We start from the raw sequence: 17,390 nt of genomic DNA, 5'->3' as shown, positions 1-17,390 counted from the left end.
GGCAAATTGAGGAGAGGGCAATTTTGGGTGCGGGGATTGGACACAGTTTCTGCAGGGGGTTCTTTGGGGCGAGGTAGGAGACAGTATTGATGCCTTTAACTGAGGTGGATGGTCAGGAAAGAAAGATGAAGAGCTAAAGAGAGCAAACAATAACTTTGAATTCTCTTTAGACAGTAGAAAACATTGAAATTAAACAAACTTAAAAGCAGAGCATGGCAGGCATGAATTCTTACTTTAACACTTCATTTGTTTAATGTGCAGAAGTAAAAGAAAGGAAATGAATCACATAACAAGCTTACAAGTACATTGAGAAACACACCATCAACACATGAGTCCACAAGAATCCCAAAGAGGACTGCAAAACCCTGGTCTTCCTTAGCCAAAAATTGCAGAGATACAGTGAATAATACAATGATAGCTTATCCCTCAAGAGTCCAACCATGAAAATGAGAAAGAAAGTACATAATATAGATGATCTAACCTCTTTCCCCGCCTCCATGGGTCGAGCTCACTATCCTAGGAGCTTTTTCAACCACTTCTAAACTAAGCACTACAAACTAGGCAGTCAAAACAACTTGCCTCTATAAGCTAGGAAACCAATTCATTCATTTAATATTTACCCTTTTCATGAATGAATCTTCTAGAAGTGTTACATAAGAGTAAAAGTGTCTCAAAAGTACAATAATTACATCAAATAGAATCATAATTCACCCCAAAAAGTCAAACTGAGTCAAATCTGCGTTTTCTGAGCTGTACAATGCATTTTGGAAAAATCTGCCTGACGGGTCGCACGCCCCTGCCGGACGGGTCGCGCACCTTTGGAGCCACTTTTTGGGCACTTTCAGGTGGCCAAATTGGGCAAGAGTAGGCTTGTTGGAAAGGTTTGTGAGTTTACTTTCCAACCCAACTGGAATTTTTGAATTTGGAGTTCATTTTCCCTATCAAAAATCAAATCTCCCAAGACTGCTTTCTGCAGTTCAAAAAAGTGGCAGAAAGTCAATTTTTGCTAGTTTTTTGACTTTCTGGAGGCCCAAAACTTCACCAAATCTCAAGTCCATCCATGAGCATGTGTAACTTTGCCTGAAAAATCTGGAAATGCTGAGTTTTTGTCAAATGGAGTTGCCATGATGAAGGGTCGCGCGGGGGGTGAGACCCGTTAATGGGAAAAACCTGCAAATTACCTGAAAATGCCAAAATTCACCCAAATTTCTCAAAATTTCTTGGGATTTGTGCTATGGCTAGGCTATTTAGTGCCTTGATCCTTGAGTGAAGCCTCAGCCAAGATACGGAGGGGATTGGGCTTCTTTCTCTGTTTTAGTGCCTCGGTCAACCGCCTTTGAAACATTTTCATCTTTGCCTTGCACACATGCATTCTTGCCCAGTAATGGTTCTTCATGTTTCTCAGCAACTTTTTATCTTGGTTGGCCTTAGCCAACAGCCTCTCCAAGTGTGCATTGACCCGAATGAGCATGGTCTCACGTTCCATTGGCACTAGATCACCGGGCCTTCTTCGGTTCAAGATTCGGTCACTACGAATCCTCCACAACTCATCAAGAGTTTTCTCATCCTCCAACTGTTTGTTGCGCTGCTCCAGGTATGAGATTGTCCATTGTGCACCTTCTAGTCTCTTTTGCAATACCTCATTTTCAGCTCTAAGGTGCTGAATGATCTCCTTTGCCTCTTGGCTCGGAGAACTGGCCTCAAGATCAACAAGCTCAATATCTGGAACTCCTGATGGCCCCTCATCAATCATGGGTTGTTTGCCCCTCCCTGGTACCTGTGCTGGTGAAGAAAGCGAGGCCCCTTCCACCTGATGTGGAGATAACACTCGCTGAGCCGATGAAGAAGGCAAGACCCCTTCCACCTGCTGTGGAGATAGTACTCGCCGAGCTGCTGCAAATAAGGCCCTGTGGCCTCTCTGATAAGTGACCAATGGAGAAGAGCTGACATGTCTAGTCTCAGGAATATAGGAAGAGGGGTAGGGTTTAAGGCTCTTAGCAAATTTGGAAGGGAAATTTAAATAAAACGATAAGGAATATGTAATGGGAGGTGGACAATAGGAAAGAAAAGGGATACCTCAAAACAACATAATAAACCCTAGCAATTTTGACAACTTCAAGCCCAAAAGCACAATGGAGACTTTTACTTGCAAATGAAGACCTTTAAAAATACAATCATGATCTTTTTGAACTGAAGCAAGCAATAATTTTTCATGACTGAGGGCCTACCTTGCAAAATTTAGCAACTTGTGGTTCCTTGGCAGCTCACTGGAAAATTTCTGTGGAGAAATCCCCAACGGGTCGCGCGCCCTCAACGGGTCGCGCCAATGTAATTTTTGCAGTGGCAAAGGTGTCCTGATGGGTCGCGCGCTTTTGCAGGAGGCTTTTGGAGGCCTTCCCGGTGTCAGAATCGGGTGCAGGATAGCTCGTTGGAAAGATCTTTGAGTCTACTTTCATTTTACCCATCAAGAAAATCATTTGGCCAACCAATCTAGGAGAAAACTTGATTTTCCCAAGTTCACTTCAGAGGTGTCTTTGATTCTCCTGAGGCAACGGAATTCTTGACATTTCTCTCAAACCATGACACCTGTGTAAAAAGTGAAGGAGGTTTTTCTTCCTTGGCATGTTTTAAACAAAAAACTTTCTCAGTTTTCCAAAATTCATCTTTGATTGCTCAGAAAAATCATTTTAGTGAAACTTATCCCGATGTGTGGAACAAGGGATTTTGTCGAAATGAAGCGAAATGAAGGGGATAGGGGGCTTCTAAATTCTTGGGGAAATTTTTGGAAGTAGGGAAGGATGTTAGGAAGTAGGGGAAAGTGGAATCTCAGAGATTGAGTGAGGGGAAGGGGTCCAAGAGGGCAAAACACAGGCCCAACCTAGAAAATTGCCAGGTTGTAGCTAGAAACTAGGGTTTGTGCAAAAATGAGGAATTTGGTGGATCTAAGGGATGGGAAGTGTTTGATAAGGTACTCTAAGGATAGGGGAAGGTGTATGAACATCAGGATATGAGTTTTGCCGATGATTTGACCGTCCAAGAGAAATTAGCTTTCAAAACCCTAGGAGAGGGAAATGACCTTGCCAAGGCACAACTGAAGCATGAACAAGGTGTAACATGACCCAATGGAACCTAATATGATGATGACAACCCTATGAATGATGATACACTCAGCTGAATGATGACATGGACTGACATTTGGGTAACTTTGAAAGGAGTGAAAACAAACCCTAAACCTAATGCCTAGTGACCAAATTTTGCTTGAAGACTCACTGAAATGACAAAATTTGACCTTGACACTTCAAAATCACTTTGTAAGAGCACATTTGATCACTGTAGGAAGGCTGGATAGACTGACACTAACATTGGCTCCAATGGGGATGGTAGCTCCTTGGAGGTGCCAAGAACCTTAGACCTCTGGGAGAGCAAACCAGTGTTTTCCAACCATTGGGCAATGGAGTCATTATTTACACCTTTGACACAAAACTTTTGACACATTTATTGAATGAAAACTTGACTGAAAACTGACTGAAACTTAACTGAAGCTTGAATCAAACCGACTCGATGGAAAACTGAAATAACTTGAAAAAACTCACTCAATAGACCAAACACAAATGACTCATGACTGACTTAACTAACACAAGAACTTACAAAGTTTATTGAAGGGCAGCAGTCCATCAAGATTTGAAATCATGATGACAACCACCTGTGTTTCTTACAAGACGATATACATCAAACTATATCATAATGCCAATGCAACCAATCAAGCAGATGCCTTCTTGACTGATTCTCCTGGTTAGATCTTCTGGTCAACAGTACAAACCTATCACTGGGCATCCAAAAACATAGTTGACCATATTCTCCTTCATCACTGAATACTGCAATAATCACCGTCATTGTTGACTGCAAGAGATCTACCATTGGATCTTGAAAAACATGAAGACTTGACATTGCCACCTCCTGCTGAAAGAAAAAGGTGTCTTTTGCTTCAAATTTTGATCTGCCTTCATCATGTGCTTCGGTGAAAGTATGCTCATGGGCTTCAAAAAACTCTGAACAAATGGATGAGCAGATCTCTTCCTGGAAAAACATTTCAGCACATGAAACATATGAAGAATCTGAAAGGTAATCCTGTATGCTATGATCTTCTGTAGTCTGACAATATGGTAGGTCATCTTCATATGATATCACAGCCGGATTATCATCTTTGTGAAGGAAAACATTATCTGTTTGCTGATCTACAAGACAATCATCTTCTTCAACAGAGGAAGAAGTTTCCCCAACACTTTCCTGACTATGTGTGCATTGCAAATCTGCTGTAGCTTGGGCTGTAACAAGACCTTTCAAAAGCTGATCTATCTCCTCTTCAGACAAAGGAGACAATGCCTTTTGTTTTCTTCTGCTTGAACAGTAATTATCTTCATACGATAGGGCACTCAAACTATCATTTATTACTGAGCTATTGAAAGGAGATTCATCACTTACTTGCACAAAGATCTCACCTTGTTGTTCATGAACATCTGAATCCAAAATTCTGTCTATGATCTCAACAACAGAGCTCTCTTTGATGGGCTTCAGCACAAGATATGCTTGGTCATCATAATTTGAATCTAGTTCTGAAGTAGTTGACTTGATTGCATCACATGAATCTTGACTACCCTGCACGCTGTCTTCTTCTATGGGCAGATCTGAAATAGAACCCTCTCTTTCATCATTTTCAGCCATATGGCCATCTTCAAGCTGCTGATCTTGATTCTGCTGCAAAATTTCTTGATCATCTTGATGGGTATCCACTAGGTTCTTTTCATGTTGCTGAAATGGATTCTCATACAGAGCCTCCATGATCTCAACATCCATAAAATTATCATCTTCATAATATTTCTCAAGGCTTTCAATAAAACTATAAGCATGCTTGCAACAGTCTTGAACTAAATTTAATGATGGATAAGAGTCCTTATATCTTTCAATGAACAAGGCATGAAAATCCTTTAAACAGTAAATACAAGCAGGCGGCAAACTTTCATACCATGATTGGGCTTTACCTTCCAGAGTGGCCAGGAATATCTTCATCAAGCAATCTTCAGGAAAATTCACCTTCAACTTGCGAATATGCATATGAAATCTAATTAGATGTAGAGCAGCATCCTTCTTACCATCATCATTAAATATAGGCAGATTCCTTGACCAATCTACCTTCGGAATTTTATTTGGAAAACCAGGAATGTGATCTCGACTCAAGGGAGCATATCTTCTTGCAATCCGATCCATCTTGAAAAGCTCAAAGCTACTGATCTCTCTGCAGTGAAGTCACCATGAAGCATTGATTGCTGGATTCTTCAGTGAAAGGAGTCGCCAGTGAATGATTTCAGCCTTGTCAGTGTCTGATCGTTGTCCACTATCAACAATCAGATCTGAACTTGATACATGTACTGGGGTGAAATGAAAATGAAGTGTTGTATTCACAAGCTCACGGAGATTGACTGAAGCAGCATTTATCTACTTCCGCTAATGCAAAGCAAAAGCGTTTCGAAGGCTACCTGGCATAACTTCAGGCTCCGTCTAAGACTTATGAAACAAACACATCAATTCACAAACAAGTTTGTTCTCCCCAGTATGGTCTCCAGTATGTTAGCGCTTGAAATTTCACCTCAGGCTAAGAAAGGTAAACCTCAAGGCAACATCAAACCATTTAGCCTCGTAGCTAGCCCTACGGGGCAGGAGAAGGCTCTCTCCGGTCTATCTCAGTAAAATATTCAATAGATGAGATGACCAATAAGGTAACACTGATATTAGGCTAGTAAACTGATCAAAAGGGTTGATTTGGGGTTTTTTGGGTTTTTGGTGGCAAATTGAGGAGAGGGCAATTTTGGGTGCGGGGATTGGACACAGTTTCTGCAGGGGGTTCTTTGGGGCGAGGTAGGAGACAGTATTGATGCCTTTAACTGAGGTGGATGGTCAGGAAAGAAAGATGAAGAGCTAAAGAGAGCAAACAATAACTTTGAATTCTCTTTAGACAGTAGAAAACATTGAAATTAAACAAACTTAAAAGCAGAGCACGGCAGGCATGAATTCTAACTTTAACACTTCATTTGTTTAATGTGCAGAAGTAAAAGAAAGGAAATGAATCACATAACAAGCTTACAAGTACATTGAGAAACACACCATCAACACATGAGTCCACAAGAATCCCAAAGAGGACTGCAAAACCCTGGTCTTCCTTAGCCAAAAATTGCAGAGATACAGTGAATAATACAATGATAGCTTATCCCTCAAGAGTCCAACCATGAAAATGAGCAAGAAAGTACATAATATAGATGATCTAACCTCTTTCCCTGCCTCCATGGGTCAAGCTCACTATCCTAGGAGCTGTTTCAACCACTTCTAAACTAAGCACTACAAACTAGGCAGTCAAAACAACTTGCCTCTATAAGCTAGGAAACCAATTCATTCATTTAATATTTACCCTTTTCATGAATGAATCTTCTAGAAGTGTTACATAAGAGTAAAAGTGTCTCAAAAGTACAATAATTACATCAAAGAGAATCATAATTCACCCCAAAAAGTCAAACTGAGTCAAATCTGCGTTTTCTGAGCTGTACAACGCATTTTGGAAAAATCTGCCTGACGGGTCGCACGCCCCTGCCTGACGGGTCGCGCGCCTTTGGAGCCACTTTTTGGGCACTTTCAGGTGGCCAAATTGGGCAAGAGTAGGCTTGTTGGAAAGATCTGTGAGTCTACTTTCCAACCCAACTGGAATTTTTGAATTTGGAGTTCATTTGCCCTGTCAAAAATCAAATCTCCCAAGACTGCTTTCTGCAGTTCAAAAAAGTGGCAGAAAGTCAATTTTTGCTAGTTTTTGACTTTCTGGAGACCCAAAACTTCACCAAATCTCAAGTCCATCCATGAGCATGTGTAACTTTTCCTGACAAATCTGGAAATGCTGAGTTTTTGTCAAATGGAGTTTCCATGATGAAGGGTCGCGCGGGGGGTGAGACCCGTTAATGGGAAAAACCTGCAAATTGCCTGAAAATGCCAAAATTCACCCAAAATTCTCAAAATTTCTTGGGATTTGTGCTGTGGCTAGGATATTTAGTGCCTTGATCCTTGAGTGAAGCCTCAGCCAAGATACGGAGGGGATTGGGCTTCTTTCTCCGGTTTAGTGCCTCGGTCAACCGCCTTTGAAACATTTTCATCTTTGCCTTGCACACATGCATTCTTGCCCAGTAATGGTTCTTCATGTTTCTCAGCAACTTTTTATCTTGGTTGGCCTTAGCCAACAGCCTCTCCAAGTGTGCATTGACCCGGATGAGCATGGTCTCCCGCTCCATTGGCACTAGATCACCGTGCCTTCTTCGGTTCAAGATTCGGTCACTACGAATCCTCCACAACTCATCAAGAGTTTTCTCATCCTCCAACTGTTTGTTGCGCTGCTCCAGGTATGAGATTGTCCATTGTGCACCTTCTAGTCTCTTTAGCAATACCTCATTTTCAGCTCTAAGGTGCTGAATGATCTCCTTTGCCTCTTGGCTCGGAGAACTGGCCTCCAGATCAACGAGCTCAATATCTGGAACTCCTGATGGCCCCTCATCAATCATGGGCTGTTTGCCCCTCCCTAGTACCTGTGCTGGTGAAGAAAGCGAGGCCCCTTCCACCTGATGTGGAGATAACACTCGCTGAGCCGATGAAGAAGGTGAGACCCCTTCCACCTGTTGTGGAGATAGTACTCGCCGAGCTGCTGCAAATAAGGCCCTGTGGCCTCTCTGATAAGTGACCAATGGAGAAGAGCTGACATGTCTAGTCTCAGGAATATAGGAAGAGGGGTAGGGTTTAAGGCTCTTAGCAAATTTGGAAGGGAAATTTAAATAAAATGATAAGGAATATGTAATGGGAGGTGGACAATAGGAAAGAAAAGGGATACCTCAAAACAACATAATAAACCCTAGCAATTTTGACAACTTCAAGCCCAAAAGCACAATGGAGACTTTTACTTGCAAATGAAGACCTTTAAAAATACAATCATGATCTTTTTGAACTGAAGCAAGCAATAATTTTTCATGATTGAGGGCCTACCTTGCAAAATTTAGCAACTTGTGGTTCCTTGGCAGCTCACTGGCAAATTTCTGTGGAGAAATCCCCAACGGGTCGCGCGCCCTCAACGGGTCGCGCCAGTGTAATTTTTGCACTGGCAAAGGTGTCCTGATGGGTCGCGCGCTTTTGCAGGAGGCTTTTGGAGGCCTTCCCGGTGTCAGAATCGGGTGCAGGATAGCTCGTTGGAAAGGTATTTGAGTCTACTTTTATTTTACCCATCAAGAAAATCATTTGGCCAACCAAGCTAGGAGAAAACTTGATTTTCCCAAGGTCACTTCAGAGGTGTCTTTGATTCTCCTGAGGCGACGGAATTCTTGACATTTCTCTCAAACCATGACACCTGTGTAAAAAGTGAAGGAGGTTTTTCTTCCTTGGCATGTTCTAAACAAAAACCTCTCTCATTTTTCCAAAATTCATCTTTTATTGCTCAGAAACATCATTTTAGTGAAACTTATCCCGATGTGTGGAACAAGGGATTTTGTCGAAATGAAGCGAAATGAAGGGGATAGGGGGCTTCTAAATTCTTGGGGAAATTTTTGGAAGTAGGGAGGGATGTTAGGAAGCAGGGGAAAGTGGAATATTAGAGATTGAGTGAGGGGAAGGGGTCCAAAAGGGCAAAACACAGGCCCAACCTAGAAAATTGCCAGGTTGTAGCTAGAAACTAGGGTTTGTGCAAAAATGAGGAATTTGGCGGATCTAAGGGATGGGAAGTGTTTGATAAGGTACTTTAAGGATAGGCGAAGGTGTATGAACATCAGGATATGATTTTTGCCGATGATTTGACCGTCCAAGAGAAATTAGCTTTCAAAACCCTAGGAGAGGGAAATGACCTTGCCAAGGCACAACTGAAGCATGAACAAGGTGTAACATGACCCAATGGAACCTAATATGATGATGACAACCATCTGAATGATGATACACTCAGCTGAATGATGACATGGACTGACATTTGGGTAACTTTGAAAGGAGTGAAAACAAACCCTAGACCTAATGCCTAGTGACCAAATTTTGCTTGAAGACTCACTGAAATGACAAAATTTGACCTTGACACTTCAAAATCACTTTGTAAGAGCACATTTGATCACTGTAGGAAGGCTGAATAGACTGACACTAACAGGTTTGTTGTTTTTAATTTTCACTGCTATGTGTGCTTTATCTATTTCAGAGATTCCTTTGGTATGTGTTCTAGCTATCATTATCTCCTTATGTGTTATACTATTTATCTTTCATCTTTAAGCAACTGTTAAAAAAATTTTCCCTTCAAAAGTTGTCTATTAATATTCTGGATAGATAATTGTTTGACTGTTAAATTCGTGATGGAATACACTATACGTCAAGTGCTCCATCCTCACCTTCTTCTCGATATTTAATCAGAGTTTATGTTGCAGAATTCATGTTGTTTTAATGCTCTGTACATGTGGTTAAGTATCATCATGTTTTCTATTATTTCTTCAGAGTTCATTCAATGTATTTTTTAGATGTTGTAGCCTAGAGACATATCTACCTTGCCTCTGTCGCAATAGATTTACATGCATGCACTGATGTCTTGTGTTAGGACCTGAACGATTGTCTCATGCAGTGGCCCTCCACCTCAAGTTTTCAACCACTATTTCAATCAAATTATCCATACAGAGCTAGTTTCTATGATATGTCAATTTATTTCATTCCCTTTTATATTTGGACAATTTCGAGTGAGGGAGTCCTCTTCGATTAGAAAGGACTAGTTTCTAACCCAAAGAGGCATGTGGTTACCCCTGTAAACCTTCCCAACCTAGAGGTTAAATTATAGGGTGATAACATAGTGGTGCTGTTGTTGAGGTTCAAAATTCAAATTTTCCCTGGGGAGACTTGAAAATTATATTCTAACCCTGTGAGGTGACAGGTTGTTAGAAATCTATAGGCTGAAAATCACCTTGAAATTGTGTCATGGTAGAATGCATGTGGGGTTGTGTGAGGAAATATGGCTTCAAGAAGATATACCAGGAAAAATCCTGACCCTAATCCTCCTGAGATCATAGACAGTCCTGAGAAGCTACTTAGAAGAAGGAGAACACTTGAGGAAGGTCAAGGGAGTAGTAGTCCCCTTGGAAGATCTAACTCCCTGCCTGAAACCTTGATTACAGTTGAACATCTTGATTTTGACTTGTCCTTTGAACACTCTCTTTTTAGGAAAAAATCTGAGTCTTTCATTTTTGAAATTGTTATATATGAATCAGTCTTGAGACCCTATCTCTCACCTTCACAGATTGATGCCAATAATTTTGAAAAAAAATGCATTATTTCAATTTCAGAAGCTTGAGAGTTTAGTGAACAAGTTGCATCAGACTCCTGAAAAGGAGACTATTTCTCAATACACAATCCCTTTTGCACCTACAATTTCTACTTCTTTTACTGCACCTCCATCTGTTGTAGTTTCTTCCATTGTTTCTATAAGCGTACCTATCAGTACAACTCCTATAACACCTGTTGTTCATGCAACATCACCTACCATAGCTTCCACTCAACAAGTTGTTGTGTTTCCCTCTTCATCTATACAAATTGTTACTATAGCCATCTCATCATCCACTCAAGTATCCACATGGCTGCGAGATATGCCCCTTCAAACTTGCCTTCTCAGTTACATGACTTGCCTCAGAATTATGGCCAAAGGCTCACTCAGTATGATGGCACCGGTGACTACCAAACATCATATAGATAAATTGAATGATTCCGTCAACCTTGAAGAGGTTGATCACGGGGATGTAAAGATGATATTGTTTGTGCAAAGTTTCTCTGGAAGGTCAAAACGTGGTTTAGAAGTATTAGAGCTACAACCTTTGCAACTTACCAAGAGCTTGAGGATTCTTTTATTGCAAGATAGGGTGAGAAAAAGAACCCTTTGCAGATCCTTGCCAAATATGATAGTTTGAAGAGACAACCAGGTGAAACAGTCTAAGGCTTTTCAACCAGGTTCAACAAAGTGTACAACTCCATTGTGGTAGACATAAATCCCCTTCCCAGATTGGCTTTACTCCACTACCCTGATGGTTTTGATCTAGAAATGGCATACCAACTTAGGGAGAGAAACCCTGCAACACTAGAGGACATGTAGAGCAACGCAGTTAGTGTGGAGGCAAATCTTTTAGTGAATAAGTCTAAGATGAAACCGGAAAAGAAAGTGACCATAAAAGAAGAACCTACTACCTCATCCGATGCAAAGCTAGATACCTTAGTCAAAACCATGGAAAAAATGATGGAAAATATAACATTGTCTGATAGGGATGCTACTAGAGAACCTTAAGGAGGCCCACAGATTCAGAATCCAAATTTTAGGAAGAAACCACAAGTTCAGATCAAGAAAAGATATCAAAAGGGTCCAGAACAGCAGCAGGTGAGACCCCCTTTCCAATAGAATTATTCCCAAGACCAAGATGAAGAATATGAAGAATCTCCTAAAGATTAGATCCATTTTTTTGATGATGGACAACAAACTATTTATTTAACCAAATAAGACAAAGAGCAGTTCGAAAATGTCATGACAGAGGAAGAGGAATTGTTGCCCTCTTAGTCTCAAGATGACATTATGATGGCCGAATCTGAGGAGTATAAAAGGGGTTACAAAAATGCTATCATGTAGGTCCAAAGACAATATAATTTGAGGAGCATAAATGTTGGAAAAAACCCTGCTAAAAAGGATTCAACAATCAACAATCAAAAGAAGGATACACCAAGTAGTAGTGCTTAGAAAAATACACACCAATCAACATTCTTCAGAGGAAAGATGATTCTACTAAAGATAATGTGGAGAAGAAAGACCCAGCTCCTAAGGAGGCAGAAAAAGTGCAGAATCCTTTCAATTTCGAGACTAAGCTTGCTAAACTCAAGATCTCTATTCCTTTAGGCGAGTTGCTAAGAAATGATCAGTATAGAGTTTAGATTTTGAAAGCTTTAAAATTTGACAAAACTTTTGATACTTTCAATGTGATGAATGATCATCCGTTTATTATTTTTGGGCCCAAGGTTGAATACAGATATTAGGATGGTGATGTACCTCCTTTTTATGTAAGCTTGAATGTTCATGATGAAATCCTTCACAATTCCATGCTGGATTCCGAGGCCTCCCACAACTTGATGTTGAAAGTAATCATGGAAAAACTTGGGCTGGATGTGACTAGATCATATAAAGACTTGTATTCTTTTGATTCCAGTAGAGTGAAGTGTTTAGGACTGATCAAGGACCTTCCAGTCTCCTTGATCCAAATTCCATCTAAATGCATGGTCATGGATGTTATAGTGGCGGATATACCTCCCAAGTTTGGAATGTTGTTGTCAAGGTCATGGATAGCAAAGCTACATGGAGCCATACAAACTGATATGTCCTACATCATTATTTCAGTGTTTTGCGCCCAAAATAGAAGATTGTACTGAGAACCATTGATGCAATACATGATCAGCAGTAAGGAGAGGCCTACCAATCACCCAATTTATGTAGTTTACTAGACTTAGATTTTTTTGCTTTATTTGTTGATGGATGTCCTGAAGAAGAGAAAACAAGTGTTGTCTCTATAAAAAAATTGAACAACAAGGAAAATGAATTTTAGGACAGGAAAGAGAAGGAGAAACAAAGCAACAAGGAAAATGAATTTCAGGACAGCAAGACAGTTGCTGAGAAGATGGAAGGTTCGAGGCCAAGGTGGGGGAATAAGAAGAGGAGCAACCCCTTTGGAGCATGCATTTTGATGGTGCAGCAAGCAAAGAGGGATCTGGTACAGGCGTATGGATAATCAGCCCCAAAATTGGAAAGACTAAACTATGCTCATACAAGCTAGATTTTGATTGCACCAATAATGTAGCAGAATATGAGGCACTCCTTTTGGGTCTGCAAGTCCTGAAAAAGTTAGAGGCTAAAAGGATAGTAGTCTGCGAAGATTCAGAATTAATTATTAAGCAAGTTAAAGGTGAGTACCAAACCAAACACCCCCAAATGTGTGCCTACCAAAATGTTGTCCTACATTGTTTGTAGAATTTTTCTGCATATAAATTGTTTGTCATTCCTAGGAAATAGAATGTTGTTGCGGATGCCTTAGCTACATCCACTTGTGACTTTGAAAATTCCACTAGCATTAAAGGAAAATATAAGGTTGAAGTCAAGTATAGGCCCATTGTCCCAGATAATATGAAGTATTGGCAAGTCTTCAAGAATGATAAGCAACTATAAAAAAATTTATTAATGAAGGAAGAGTTTGCCAAGATGTGGTTGGAAAATGAATGCAAGTGGGAAGAATATGACGAGGAGAAGTTTATAAATCGGATGTTGACAGGCACATCAAGTAGAGTAAGGTAAAGGGGAAAACCTTAACAGGCATGTCAGAGATACAATAAACTACTTCTTTGCTGGAACAACCTCTTATGCTCTCAGTAAGTCGAGGTCCCTCTTCCGCCTCTGAAATGAATAAGTTCCATGCATAGTGAAAAACGAAAAATGAAAAGTAAAAAAAAATCAAAATGAAGAATGAATAAGGAGAAATAAGAGAAAGGCTTCCTATGCAGGGAGGTGATGCAAGTAACTCCGTCGGGGTACTGACCAGGCTCGCTGGTAGCAGAGCCATGCTTGTGTTCCTTTGTGACTCCACCGGGGTACTATCCAGTCCTGCTCGCAGTGGAGCAACACCAAAGATGAACCTAAGACTCTGAAGACTATACTACTTGTGCACTTATATACCCCTCAACCCCAATCGAAACAACTGTTGCCTTGGCTTGGAATGTGTGTCAATCGACCAAGAATTTGGTAGATGTTGCATCTTACAATCAAGTTAGTGTGAAACCAAGATGCGCTAAGAACTGAACAATACTTCTTGAGGTGTTAGACTTTCTTTTCACGCACAAGGTTTATTCAAAGAGCTGGAGTTCTACCAGTGTGTTGCCAAGTGTTGTAGCAGCTACAACCACCCTCCAAAATTTTGCCTTAACCTGTTTTGGAACCTCCCTACCAACCTTTCACAACACTTTGTCTTGTTTCGTCAAGTACTCAAGCTTTAGTCTTTTCCTCGCACAAAGGCAGCCTGTCAACCACAGTCAATCCATTCCCCTCACAGGCTGTTCACACGGACTTGGTCCAGCTGCTGGCTGAGTAGCATCCCCTTGAAAATTGTGCATTTCTGGAGGGCAGCCAGCCTTCCCTCTACAAATTGTGAAATCCTCTTTGGCAGCCTGTTGGGCTCCAAGATTGTGCAATCCTGCCAGCCAACAGGATTTGTGCAAATTTCCCCAGCAGGCCTGCTCAGACCAGGATTTGTGCAAATCTGGGCAGAAGTCAGTTGCTCTGCCCAGAAATTGCACAATCCTCCTGGGCAGTCAGCCTAGCTCCCAGCCAGGAATGCTCATTTTTCCCAAGCAGTTGAGCAACTGCATGCATGAACATTATGGTTGACCAGTTCCATCTGGGCCCAAGGAAACTTGACTTGCATGCATGGATGGCTTGCTCTTCCCAGAATAGCAAGAGATGACATGCAAAAGGCATCCCATGATTCAGGGAGCTATTTTTAGCAGCCGGGGGTTCCATGCAAAGTTGTTTTAGAAGTTTCCCTCCAAGTGTTGCTTTTTCCTAGATTTGTGGCATGCGCGTCATGAGACCAAAATTATTTATTCGACACATCAGAGCCTATTCATTCACATCAATATTAGAGCTCTGACATCTCACAGCACATCCAAGATCTTCGACACATCTAGCTCAGCTATTCACGGGTAAGTGGTCTTAACTTGTCTTTTTCAACATTTCTATCGCTTTTTTTGTATTCGCTTGTGTGAGTGTTGTTTTCTTGATTTATTTGAACGCTTGTTGTCATTTACATGTATACTAGCTTTTCCTAGCTTCGTTTCAATTTTTGTTGCTATCTCACTGCTGTCGCATGCATGAAACTGTTTTGCATGAACGTTCGCCCAACCGGCGAACTGCCTCACCCACATGCATTTTGATCTGTTTGTTGAATCTTACATTCATGTTTTGCATACACTGTCAATCACTTCTATTATCACTTAGAGTCGCCATGCATGCACTGTCTTAGTTGCTTTCAGTTTCCTGTCGGCGAGTCAGACCAACCTTGGCCCAGACTCTTCTTTCACCAAGGCTGCATTACGTAATCTGGGGAAGGAAGGCTCACCTTCCTCTCCAGAAATGCACATTCCTGCCCAGCACTGGCCTCCATAACTATTTTTCACATTTCTGGAGGACATTGGCTGCTTGGCCCAAGAAATTGCGCAAATCTGTCTCTGGGCCAGCAGTCCTTCCCAGCTAGAATTGCGCATTGCACAATCCCAGCAGCCAGCTGCTTGACTGGATTGCGCATTTCATAGATCCAGTAGCCAGTCCTACCTCCCAGATAGCCCAGACTTCCTTTTGCACAGTTTTGGAAGCCAGCCACCCAGCCTCCTAGTAAATTTGCACAATCTTGCTCATCAGTTTCCCAGGTACATGTTGTATCCTCCCTCGGATTTGCTTTGTTTCCACTGACATATGTCTACCATGCATGCTGCTTGTTTCCAGATCTTTCAAGTGTCCATCTCTCTCAATGGCCTCCAAGAGAATAGGATCACAGGATACTGATGGAGTTGCAGCTGGAGCAGAAGTTGAGCAGGTGTCCTTTAGTATGCCAATATATGAAGATACGAAGTTATATCTAAACAAGGACATCAAACTAATGTGGCAAGAGGTTAATGAAACATTCGCAAGAACTTTTGGGGAAGACCTCGAAGACCGTCAGGTGTACATAAACATTCACAAGTCTAGCTTGTACCGAATTGCATGTAGATACCCTGCGTTCCCATGCGCGGACATGATTCATTGGATCGTCTTTCACATTGATCCCAAGACGAAGACCTTGAGCAGTGTCAGTGGGACGAATCTTGCAACCTTCTGGGCACAAGATTATGATGAGATGTATCAGATGTCATAGTAAATGACTGTCATGAGTCCTCCATTCAGCTTTCCCAGCAGTAGAGCTAACTCCAAAGACATTCTGTAGGATTGGGTAAAGGCGCCAGCTCATTTCAGGATGACACCCAACCATATCTACAAGACAAAGATATTGAGGAAGGCGTACCAATACTTGGTCATATTTGTATGTCGACTGAGTGGCCAAGAAAGCACTAAAACCTTTCCTTAGATTTGGTTGATTGCATTGGACCAACTGGCTAGGGAAGGAAGACCATGCAATTGGTCCTGCATACTGGCTCATCAGCTCAAGGACCAAGTCATGGAGGCTCGACAATCACCCGAGGGTATGCATGCAGAGATTTATAAGTCTACCTATGTCCTAGATGCAGTATGTGCCTGACATGAGTTCCCGGGCTTGGAGTGGGCATGGTCACCGATAGAGACTGTTGTGAACCCATATTTTAAGTTGTTGCCCGAATGCAGCTTCAGAGGAGTAATCATACAGTTGTCTGGCCATTTTCTCACCCCAGTATACAAGATCATATTCAAACAAGATCCACCTTGCATGTCAAAGGAAGCAATGGAGGCGTTGTTAGGAATTGCAGATTGGTATGCCTCACCGTTCGACACTTTCATCTGAATTTTCAGTGCGGAGAAGCCTTCGCATGTTCTACCAAAGTTTGCCTTGGACATACTGGTCATGCAGGAAGTAGCTTATCACATCTCGGCATGATTGACAACTAGACTACAAGGGAAGAAGAAGGCACCTTGGCCCACTCTTCCATTGTGGATTGGGTTATATGAGATCCAGAGTATCAAGCAAGTGATGTCGAAGCAGAACAGATGAAGAAGTACCCGTTCGACCTCCGAAGCTTCAACCCGTATGACCCACATTGCATTGTGAAGGATCACTGCATGAGAGTTTAGTTCAACTGGATCCAAGGGGAATTTCATTGGGCCGAGGAAGACTCATGGAGGTATTGCTACAATTCCTCCGGACCCAAAGAACAGGTCAGCTTCACCATAGAGTGGTTGGCAAAGTAGCATGAAGCAGCATCATGGAGAGCACCAACAGTAGCAACAACAGCAAAGGAAGTAGAGCTAAGCATACATGTGCGCGACAAAGGGAAGAGGAAGATTATCGACCACATGGAGGAGGAGAAAAGTTGCAAGTTTTGAGCAGATCCACTTGTAAAGAAAGCAACTATGGCTATTCAGGCAAAGAGGTAACAACATCGACAAGCACATTGCGTGAAGATAGAGGGATAAGAAGAGAATGGAAGAAGCAGAGAAGGAGTTGCATGAGCTAAGGGAGCAACTCCGGAAAGAACAACAACTGCGCCAACAGGAGAAGGAAGCGCAGCAGCAGTAAATACAGCAGGGAGCGCATCAT

Source organism: Pinus tabuliformis, chromosome 9, assembly GCF_031772625.1.
Source record: "Pinus tabuliformis cultivar Carrire ecotype Pingquan chromosome 9, CPIR1, whole genome shotgun sequence".
Taxonomy (NCBI): Eukaryota; Viridiplantae; Streptophyta; class Pinopsida; order Pinales; family Pinaceae; genus Pinus; species Pinus tabuliformis.
This window is presented reverse-complemented; position numbering follows the sequence as displayed.